Source organism: Protobothrops mucrosquamatus, unplaced genomic scaffold (assembly GCF_001527695.2).
Source record: "Protobothrops mucrosquamatus isolate PMUCROS unplaced genomic scaffold, P.Mucros_1.0 scaffold8726, whole genome shotgun sequence".
NCBI lineage: Eukaryota > Metazoa > Chordata > Lepidosauria > Squamata > Viperidae > Protobothrops > Protobothrops mucrosquamatus.
The window spans coordinates 2,016-13,573 of record NW_015394520.1 but is presented as its reverse complement, the minus strand read 5'-3'; positions in this window follow the sequence as shown (position 1 = coordinate 13,573).

Here is an 11,558-nt window from a genome sequence, read left to right as displayed (position 1 = left end):
AAAACGCCCCCCTGGTCACGGCCGACAGATGGTCATCCAAAGTCAGCCGTGAATCCAGGAGGACTCCCAAGTTGCGCGCCCTCTCTGAGGGGGCCAAAGATTCGCCCCCTATAGTCAGCGATGGCGTCAGCTGACCATACCGAGACGCCGGCAACCACAGCCACTCGGTCTTGGAAGGGTTGAGCCTGAGTCTGTTCCTATCTATCTATCTATCTATCTATCTATCTATCTATCTATCTATCTATCTATCTATCTATCTATCTATCTATCTATCTATCTATCTATCTATCATATATTCAACCAGCCATATATCCAGCCATCTATATCAATCAATCTTATTTCTCTATCATTATTTATCATGTGTCTATAATTTCTATCTATATGTTTCATCAATCGTATCTATCTATCTATCTATCTATCTATCTATCTATCTATCTATCTATCTATCTATCTATCTATCTATTATCTGTCCATCCCACCCCCCTTTCTCTTTCTCTATCTACCTATCTATTAGACTTGTCTGCTGACCCTCTTTCCAAAGACGAGTCTGTGTGGCTTACAGACATTGATTAAAATATACTATATAAAACATTAAAACAGTAAATAAAGATCTGGAATGCAATTAAATGCAATTAAAATAAAACTAAGCAGGATGGAGACAGAGGGAGCCAAGTATGCACAGGGGGAAGGTAGGGTGTTCTCTGGTCCATCAGCCACTCCCAAAATGCCACACTCCCTTGGGGCCCCCCCGAGCTAGTTGACACCGTCACGTCTTCAAGGCAGGCCAACATCCTGGGGCGACATCCGTGGCTGCCGTGGCCTGAAAATTCAGTGGCTCCAGTGTGTTTGCAGGCTCTGTGCGCAGTGGTGTGCAAAATATTGTGTATCACACCCGGCTTGTTCTTTCTTTCTTCCTTCCTTCCTTCCTTCCTTCCTTCCTTCCTTCCTTCCTTCCTTCCTTCCTTCCTTCTTCCCACAATCTGGGGATCTCTCCACGAAAAATTAAAATCTATCGTTCGAAGAGGCATCCATCCGATGGTTCCGCTTTCAGCCTGGAGCTCTGGAAGGACTTTTAAAAGATTAATTGTTAGCAATTCTTAGAGTAATTTTCTCCTCTTCCCTTTCCACTTAAAATATGGAATGCGTGATTGCATTGTTCTCTGCTGGCTTCCTAGCCTTGGGATGGGTTGACAGACATAAGGCATTGTTTCAGCTTAATGTTGCTTGCTTAAATTGGGAATATGTCTCTTTCTGGATGCCTTTGTTCAGCAGTTTTGGTGCCAGCTTTACGACGTACGTAGAACTTAGAATAACAGTGCTGGAAGGGACCTCGGAGGTCTTCTAGTCCAACCCCCTGCTCGAACAAGAGACCCTATACCATTTCAGACAAGTGACTGTCCAGTATCTTCTTAAAAACCTCCAGGGATGAAGCACCTGCAACTTCTGGTGGCAAGCTGTTCCACTGGTTAATTGTCTTCACTGTTAGTCCTTAATTCTAGATTGCTTCTCTCCTTGACGAGTTTCCAACCATTGTTTCTTGTCCTTCCCTCTGGTGCTTTGGAGAATAAGTTGTCCCCCTCTTCTTTGTGGCAGCCCCTCAAATACTGGAATGCTGCTATCATGTCACCCCTAGTTCTTCTTTTCTCTAGACTGGCCATTTCCTGCTATTTCCTGCAACCGTTCTTCATATGTTTTACTCTCCAGGTCTTTAACCATCTTAGTTGCTCTTCTTGGCACTTTTTCCAAAGTCCCAACATCTTTTTTGGAATGTGGTGACCAAAACTGGAAGCAGGATTCCAGGTGTGGCCTTACTAAGGCTGTATAAAGCGGTACTAATACTTTACGTGAAAATATATTTATTTTCTTTTGAGAGCGGGCATCTTCTCCTCTCCTCTCCTCTCCTCTCCTCTCCTCTCCTCTCCTATCCTATCCTATCCTATCCTATCCTATCCTATCCTATCCTATCCTATCATCCTATCCTATCCTATCATCCTATCCTATCCTATTATCCTATCCTATCCTACCCTACCTTATCTTACCCTATCATATCTTATCCTATCCTACCTTACCTTACCTTATCCTATCCTCTTATCCTATCCTATCCTATCCTATCATCCTATCCTATCCTACCTTACCTTACCTTACCTTACCTTATCTTATCCTATCCTATCTTATCCTATCCTATCCTATTATCCTATCCTATCCTACCCTACCTTATCTTATCCTATCCTATCCTATCCTATCCTATCCTATCCTATCCTATCATCATATCTTATCCTATTATCCTATCCTATCCTATCCTATTATCCTATGCTATCCTATCATCCTATCCTATCCTATTATCCTATCCTATCATCCTATCCTATCCTATCATCCTATCCTATCCTACCTTACCTTATCTTATTCTATCCTATCCTATCCAGTTAGAACAATTGACCTTTGGAACAACCTGCCTCCAGAAGCTGCGAATGCTCCAACACTGGAAGTTTTAAAGAAGAGACTGGACAGTCATTTGTCTGAAATGGTATAGGGTTTCCTGCCTGAGCAGGGGGTTGGACTAGATGACCTCCAAGGTCCCTTCCAACTTTATCATTATTATTATTATTATTATTATTATTATTATTATTATTATTATTATTATTATTATTATTATTATCCTCTCCTATCCTCTCCTATCCTATCCTATCCTATCTTCTTAGCTCATCTTAGCTCATATTTCTTAATTGCAACAGCCGACTCTTTTATTTCTGGTGTAGTGGACCAGTTTGCAAAACCATCCGGAGGTCCCTTGTTAGAGGAAGCCTTTCTGATTCCCCCTTCCCCAAAACCTCAGCTTAGATTGGATCTGAATCGGACCTACAACCGAAGCAAAGAGAAGAATAAGGCAGGCTGTATCTAAGAGTTTCCTGCCTGAGCAGGGGGTTGGACTAGATGACCTCCAAGGTCCCTTCCAACTTTTTTTTATTATTATTATTATTATTATTATTATTATTATTATTATTATTATTATTATTACTATTATTATTATTATCATTATTATCATTATTATCATTATTATTATTATTATGCCATCTTCGTTTTGTCGTCTGAATTCTCAGTGCTCCTCTCTCCAAAACCTCCTAATGCAGCGTTTCCCACCCTTGCCGACTCCCCGATGGGAGGACTTCAACTCCCAGAATCCCCCAGTCTCGGGGGTGGGGGAGAATCACTGAGAATTCTGGGTGTAAGAGTTAACTTGGGTTGGGAAGAAAAAAACGCACGCCCTCCTGGATCCTGCAACCCAACGGGGTTGGACTAGTTGATCTCTGAGGTCCCTCTCAACTCCAGGGTCCCACGACGCGGCCTCTTCCCTCTCCTGGGGAATCAAACATCTGGAGATGAAGCTCTGATCAGCAAAGGGAGGGAGGGGTCCTCCTACCTGCCCCACCATCCAGGGCCTTTTTTAATCTCTGCAGGTTTTTCTGCTTTAAAGCTGCACATTTCCAGAAGCCGAGCCAAAAAAAGAACCGAAAAGGGATTTGTATAATGACTCCGTAATAACCCTGCCTTCCCTTCCCTGCAAGTAGTAAATGATTTGTTTTCCACTTTTCTATCAAAAGCCTTATTACCGACCTGCGCCGAGAAAAACCTCTTCTCATTTCCCTTTGCAGCCCACTTCCCCCAAAGGCTGCAATTAGACGTTTTATGAAATAATAGGAGAGATGTGAGGAGGGAGGCGAGGAAGAGAGAGAGAGAGACACACACACAGAGAGAGACAGAAGCATGGAAAGAAAGGGAGGGAGAGAATGAGAAAAAAGGGAAAGAGAGAGACATAGAGAGAGAGAAAAAGAAAGAAAAAAGGGAAAGAGAGAAAGAAAAAGAGAAAGAGAGAAAGAGGGAGGGAGGGAGAGAAAGAAAGAAAAAGACAAAGAGAAAGAGGGAAAGAGAGAGAAAGACAAAAAAGAGAAAGAGGCAGAGGCAGAGAGATAGAGAAAGAGAAAAAAAGGAAAAGAAGAGGGAGAAAAAAGAAAAAAGAGAGAGAAAGAGAAAAAGAGACAGGGAAAGAGAGAAAGAGATAGTAAAAAGAAAGAAAGGAGAAGAGAGGGGAAGAGAGAAAAAAGAGAAGAGGTAGAGAAAAAGAAAGAAAGAAAGAAAAAGAAAGAAAGAAAGTAAGAAAGGAAAAGAGAGAGAAAGAAAAAGAGACAAAGAGATAGAGACAGAAATGAAGGGAGAGAGAAAAAAGACAAAGAAAAAAGGGAGGGAGAGAAAGAGGCAGAGAGAAAGACAAAAAAGAGAAAGAGGCAGAGGCAGAGAGATAGAGAAAGAGAAAAAAGGGAAAAGGAGAGGGAGAAAAAAAGAAAAAAGAGAGATAAAGAGAAAAAGAGACAGGGAAAGAGAGAAAGAGATAGTAAAAAAGAGAGGGGAAGAGAGAAAAAAGAGAAGATGTAGAGAAAAAGAAAAAGAAAGAAAGAAAGAAAGAAAAAGAAAGAAAGAAAGAGAAAGAAAAAGAGACAAAGAGACAGACAGAGAAATGAAGGGAGAGAGAAAAAAGATAGAAAGAAAAAGGGAGGGAGAGAAAGAAAGAGGCAGAGAGAAAGAGGGAAAGAGAAAGAAAAAGAGAGAGAGAGAGGGAAAAAGAGAAATGCAAAGAGAGTAAGAGAAAGGCAGAGAGACAGAAAGAGAAAAAGGAAAGAGGGAGAAAGAGAAAGAAAAAGATGGCAAGAAAAAGAGAAAGAGTGGGAAAGAGAAAAAAGAGAAAGAAAGAAAAAATGAGAGAGAGAGAGAGAGAAAGGGAAAGAGAGAAAGAGGCAGAGGCAGAGAGAAAGAGGGAAAGAGAAAGAGGCAGACAAAGAAAAAAGGGAAAGGGAGAAAGAAAGAAAAAGACGGGAAGAGAAAGAAAAAAAGAGAAAGTGGGAAAGAGAAAAAAGAGAAAGAGAAGAAGTGTGTGTGTGTGTGTGAGAGAGAGAGAGAGAGAGAGGGAAAAAGAAAGGCAGAGAGACAAAGAAAAAGGAAAGAGGGAGAAAGAAAGAAAAAGATGGCAAGAAAAAGAGAAAGAGTGGGAAAGAGAAAAAAGAGAAAGAAAAAATGAGAGAGAGAGAGAAAGGGAAAGAGAGAAAGAGGCAGAGAGAGGGAAAGAGAAAGAGGCAGACAGAAAGAAAAAAGGGAAAGAGGGAGAAAGAAAGAAAAAGAGACGGGAAGAGAAAGAAAAAAAAGAGAGAGAAAGTGGGAAAGAGAAAAAAAGAGAAAGAGAAGAAGTGTGTGTGTGTGTGTGTGTGAGAGAGAGAGAGAGAGAGAGAGGGAAAAAGCCCCCACCGCCACCTCTTGTCTGTGGCTGACAAATCAACCCCATTTGTACAAAATTACACAGGCGCACAAGAGATTAAACGCTGCTGCTCCTCCGCTCGGCGCATGGAGCCGTCCTCGCGGACTTGCCGGCGTCTTTTTTTGGAAACAGCACATTGTGTACTTTTGCAGATAATTGAGTGTGGAATGGAGCCGTTGCGTATTCAGAAGCAGGTCACATCGGAGAGGCGCGCCTGTCTCCCTCGGATCACCCCATTTGGGCAGCCTCTGCGAATAGGCAGCCCTGCCTGCGCGCGTGCGTGCGTGTTTGTGTGTGTGTGCGCGTGTGTGCACAGAGAGGGTGTGCGTCTCTATATATACACAATGCGCCCATCGCTCTCTAAAGCACATCTTGCGTTCGATTTCGGCGCGAACTGTGTTTTTTGCCAGAAGCCGAAGCTGAGCTGGGTGTGCAAACCCACCTAAGTCCTCGCCGTAATGACGGGTCATTTAGTGGCCGTCTGAAGTTACAAGTGGCACTGAAAAAAGGGACTTAGAACGGATTTCGCACTGACGACCGTTGCAGCATTCCCCGTGATCACGGGATCAAAATTCGGACACTGGGCCATTGGTTCGCACTTACGACGGTCGCAGTGTCCCGGGAGAGGGGGTGTTGTCACGTGATAACCCCCCTTTTGCGACCTTTCGACAAGCAAACGGGAAGGTGGATTCACTTAACAACCCTGTGGCTAATTGCACAACTGGGGCAAGGAAACTCGTAAAACAGGTCAAAATGTACTTAACAACCATCTTGCTTAGCAATGGGTTGTGGTCATAAGACGAGGGCTGACCATGAGAAGACTTTTGGACTTCAACTCCCAGAATTCCTCAGCCAGCGTGGGGAAACTATGGCCCCTTCATGACTGGCGGACTTCAACTCCCAGAATTCCTCAGCTAGCATGGGGGAACTATGGCCCCTTCATGACTGGGGGACTTCAACTCCCAGAATTCCTCAGCTAGCATGGGGGAACTATGGCCCCCTTCATGACTGGTGGACTTCAACTCCCAGAATTCCTCAGCCAGCATGGCTCAGCTTGGAAACCTCTCCCTTTCCCCTCAGTGTGGCTGGCTCAGGAATTCTGGGAGTTATTCATTGCCGTTGTAATTTTGGTCACTAAACGAACGGTTGTAAATTGAGGACCGTGTAATATTTGGAGGAGGAGGAGGAGGGGAGAAAGGGGAAGCAGAAAGAGAAGGAGGAGGAGAAAGAGGAGAAGAAGGAGAAAAACTGTGGGGTCCTTGGTGCTCTCTGAGCTGGGTGGTTTTCTTGCAGACGTTTCATGACCCAACTAGGCAACATCATCAGGGCTAGAAGGGAGGGGAGCTTGAAGAGAGTAGGAAGAAGAGGAGGAGGAGAAGAGAAGGAAAGAAAGAAAGAAAGAAAGGAAGGAAGGAAGGAAGGAAGGAAGGAAGGAAGGAAGGAAGGAAGGAAGGAAGGAAGGAAGGAAGGAAGAAGGAAGGAAAAGGGAAGGAAGGAAGGAAGGATTGTGGGGTTCTGGGTGCTCTTTGAGCTGGGTGGTTTTCTTGCAGACGTTTCATGACCCAGCTAGGTAACATCATCAGTGCTAGAACAGAGGGGATTTGTAGAGATGAAAAGGAGGAGGAGGAGGACGACGACTGTAGGGTCCTTGGTGTTTTCTGAACTTGGTGGGTTTTTTGCAGACGTTTCATGACCCAACTAGGTAACATAATCAGTGCTGAAGGGGGGGTTGTGGAGAGGAGGAGGAGGAGGAGGAGGGGGACGACGACTGGTAGGGTCCTTGGTGTTTTCTGAACTTGGTGGTTTTCTTGCAGATGTTTCATGACCCAACTAGGCAACATCATCAGGGCTACAAGGGAGTGGAGTTTGCAGAGGAGGGGGAGGAAGAGGAGGAGGAGGAGGAGGAGGAGGACTGTGGGGTCCTGGGGGCTCTCTGAGCTGGGTTCTTTTCTTCCAGACCTTTCATGACCCCACTAGGGACCATCATCAGTGCCCAATTTTAGGATATTCCTCTGCACCTTCGTTTATGTCCCAGTGGTGACGCTTCCAGAGCAACTCTAGGCGTTGTGCTACTATACCGTTCCTTACACAAGGTCTCTAGGCAGACCCTTATATATCCCGTCTGGGAGAGATGTCATGCTCCTCCTCTCGAACCAGGCCTCAAAAAAAAGCCTCTCCAGTCGCCCATTTCTGGGCCGCCATTTGTGCCACACGCCGTCGCGTTCCTTAAGACCGGACCGTTTTTATAACCGTATCTTAATTTGGATTTATTTTAGGATCTATGTTCTTCATTATTTTTAGACTCCGGTGCACTTGTTGTTTCTCTCTTACACACACATATATGCCTATAGAGAGAAGGATTTCCTACTTCTTGTATTCCGCATATTGTTTTTATTTCATATTTATTTAACATTTATGGGCCTTTTATTCAATATCTAAGGGGCTGCCCCAAAGAAGAGGGGGGTGGACCTCTTCTCCAAAGGCAGGACAAGAAGCAACGGAGGGAAACTCATCAAGGAGAGAAGCAACTTGGAATGAAGGGGAAACTTCCTGACTTTTGAGAACATTTAACCAGCGGAACTCCTTGCCACCAGAAGTTGTGGGTGCTCCATCACTGGAGGCTTTTGAGAAGAGATTGGACAACCATTTGTCTGGAGTGGTATAGGGTCTCCTGCCTGAGCAGGGGGTTGGACTTGATGACCTCCAAGGTCCCTTCCAACTTTTTTTTATTATTATTATTATTATTATTATTATTATTATTATTATTATTATTATCATCATCATCATCATCATCATCATCATCATCATCATCATCATTATTATTATTATTATTATTATTATTATTATGGATCATCGCACAGTCAGCCAGATGTTCAGACTGGATTTGGCATTTTTGTCTACCTATCGAGTCCTTACCCAGGACCTGGGATAGGCAGATGTGGATGTTTGATGGTATTACGGATATCGTCGCAGGATGGAAGCAGTTCCTATTATTATTATTATTATTATTATTATTATTATTATTATTATTATTATTATTATTATTATTATTAATCTGAAATACCTTGAAATGGTTTAAAATCTCATTAGATTCCTCTGTTTATGCTGGCCTCCTAAAAACACTTTTGCAAAATCCAACAATATCCCAAGCACTGACACGGATGGATTTCCATTGTTTCTTAGTCTAGGACAGAACCCTGACTGCCTCCCATCCAAGGATTTGCCAGCTCAGTCCCTGCTTAGCTTCCAAGCGGCAACCAGATCATCCACGTAAATCCCAGAAAAATGAACTGGTTTTTTTTTTCCAGCTCTCTCCTGCTTATCCTTCTGAAATGGCGACAACCTCTGCAAAAATTAATCCCCCCCCCTTTTTTTAGACTTTGGACAGTGACTCACTCCATCCCAGAAATACAACAGCTGTGGGTTTTTTTTTCCCCTTCTCTTTTATTTTTCCTCCAAGTGGTTTGGCTTCCCGTTCAGGCAACGGGCATTTATTTACAAGCTGAGATGCTTGTAAAAGTCAAACTGGTGCTCTAAAAATACAGCATTTGCTTTCACCTTTTAGCCATGAACAAGCTTTCCGCCATCCTGCTTTGGGCCTGACGTGCACAGCTGCACGCACGCTCACAACGGCCTGGACACGAGTAGCAGAAGGAAATAACCTGCAAAGAAATAAGTTGGAAATCACAGCAAATCTCCCCAAGGTGTTTTTTTTTTTTGTTTTTGCAGGAAGCAACTGGACTTTGTTTTTCCTTTGAAGATGTTTCGCTTCTCATCCCAGAAGCTTCCTCAGCTCTAGACTGGATGGTGGGGAAGGGAAGGATTTATACTCCTTGCAGACTGCTGGTTGTTTGCAAATATAAATATAAATCCTTCCATTCCCCACCATCCAGTCAGAGCTGAAGAAGCTTCTGGGAGGAGAAGCGAAACATCTTCAAAGGAAAAAGAAGGAAGTCCAGTGGCCTCCTGAAAAAGCCCCTTTGGAACAAACCGTGACTTGGATGACGGAGGATCTCCGTAGACATTCAGCTGTGGACGCTGGGCCTTTGAGTTGACAGAGTAACCCTCCTGGTGGGTGGAGTAGAAGCAGAAGATGGGAAGGGTGACAGAACAGAGCAACAGAGTTGGAAGGGACCTTGGAGGTCTTCTAGTCCAACCCCCTGCTCAGGCAGGAAACCCTGGCCTATGCCATTTGTCCGATCTCTTCCTAAAAACTTCCGGCGTTGAAGCACCCACAATTTCTGGAGGCAAGTCGTTCCACTGGTTAATTGTTCTCACCGTCAGGAAATTTCTCCTTCGTTCTAGATTGGATCTCTAAAGATCTTCTGCCCCATTCCTTCGTGTCCAGAATAGAATCTCAGAATAACAGATAATAATAATGATAATGATAATAATAATAATAATTTTAGACAGAAATTTGTGTATATTTAATGTGGTTTTTATTATCGCCTGTTCACCGCCCTGAGTCCCGTAAGGGAGATAGGGCGGTATGTAAATTCAATAAATAAAATAAATAAAAATAAAATAAATAATAATGATAATAATGAATAATAATAATGAATAATAATAATAATAATAATAATAATAATAATAATAATAATAATATAAAAATAAAAATAAAGTTGGAAGGGACCTTGGAGGTCATCTAGTCCAACCCCCTGCTCAGGCAGGAAACCCTACACCATTTCAGACAAATGGCTGTCCAGTCTCTTCTTGAACACTTCCAGTGTTGGAGCAATCACAGCTTCTGGAGGCAGGTTGTTCCACTGGTTAATTGTCCTCATTGTCAGGAAGTTTCTCCTTAGTTCCAGGTTGCTTCTTCTCCTTGATGAGTTTCCACCCGTTGCTTCTTGTCCTGCCCTCAGGCACCTTGGAAAATAGCTTGACTCCTTCTTCTTTGGGGCAGCCCCTGAGATACTGGAAGGCTGCTATCCTGTCCCCCCTCGTCCTTCTCTTCGTTAAACTAGACACCCCCAATTCCAGCAACCGTTCCTTATATGTTTTAGCCTCCAGTCCCCTGATCATCTTTGTTACTCTTCTCTGCACTCTTGGAAGGGGGCTTGGAGGTCATCTAGTCCAACCCCCTGCTCAGGCAGGAAAGCCTGTACCATTCCAGACAGATAGTTGTCCAGGCTCTTCTTGAAAACCTCCAGCGTTGGAGCATTCACAATTTCTGGTGGCAGGCTGTTCCACTGGTTAATTGTTCTCGCCGTCAGGAAATTTCTCCTGAGTTCTAACGTTTATCCAGGCGAACTGCAGAAGCACACCTCTCATTTCTAAGCAAAGAAAAAAAGAAGGGCGATGGGGGATTTAACAATGTAGCTTTGATTTTTTTTAAAAAAAAATAAATAAAAAATAAAAATAAATCTGCCTCTCCTGTAAAGGCGGCTGGCCTGGGCTTTTGTGGGTGTGAGCACGGAGGGGAAAGCAATGCTCGTCAAAAGGAAATTAAAATCTGCGGACTCTTTAGCTAGAAGCTGCCTGGTTACTCTCTGTCTTTTTCCCCTCTTTCTTTTTTAAGAAGGAAGTTTTGCCTTCGTTTTAAATATCCTTTCTTTACCCAGACGTCCCTGTCTTCTCTCTCTCTCTCTCTCTCTCTCTCTTTTTTCCCCAGTAGCTTTTTAAACCAGGGCCATTTTTTAAAAAAAAAACATCTGCAGCCAGCTATCTCTCTGAAGCTTGGGGTGTGTGTGTGTGATGTGATTAAAAGATCTTTTTGCACAGGCCAGAGGTTTTCAAGGGGTCCAGGAAGTCAGATAAAGACAGTAAATATGTGACAGTGGGGTCCTCGGTGCGCTCTGACCTTGGGGGTTTCCTTGCAGACATTTCATGACCCAACTAGGTAATATCATCAGTGCTAGAGGGGAGGAGGCTTTGTGGAGAGGAGGAGGAGGAAAAAGAGGAAGAGGAGGAGAAGGCTTGTGAGATCCTTGATCCTTTCTGAAGAGGAGGAGGAGGAGGAGGAGGAGGAGGAGGAGGAGGAGGGTTGTGAGGTCCTTGATCCTCTGAACTTGATAGTTTTCTTGCAGACATTTCATTACCCAACTAGGTAACGTCATCAGTGCTAGAAGGAAGTGGGATGAGCGAGGAGGAGGAGGATTGTGAGGTCCTTGGTGCTCTGAACGTGATTGTTTTCTTGCGGACATTTCATTACCCAACTAGGTAACATTATCAGTGCTGGAACTGGGGTTGGTAGGGGAGGAGGAGGAGGAGGAGGAGGAGGAGGAGGAGGAGGAGGAGGAGGAGGAGGAGGAGG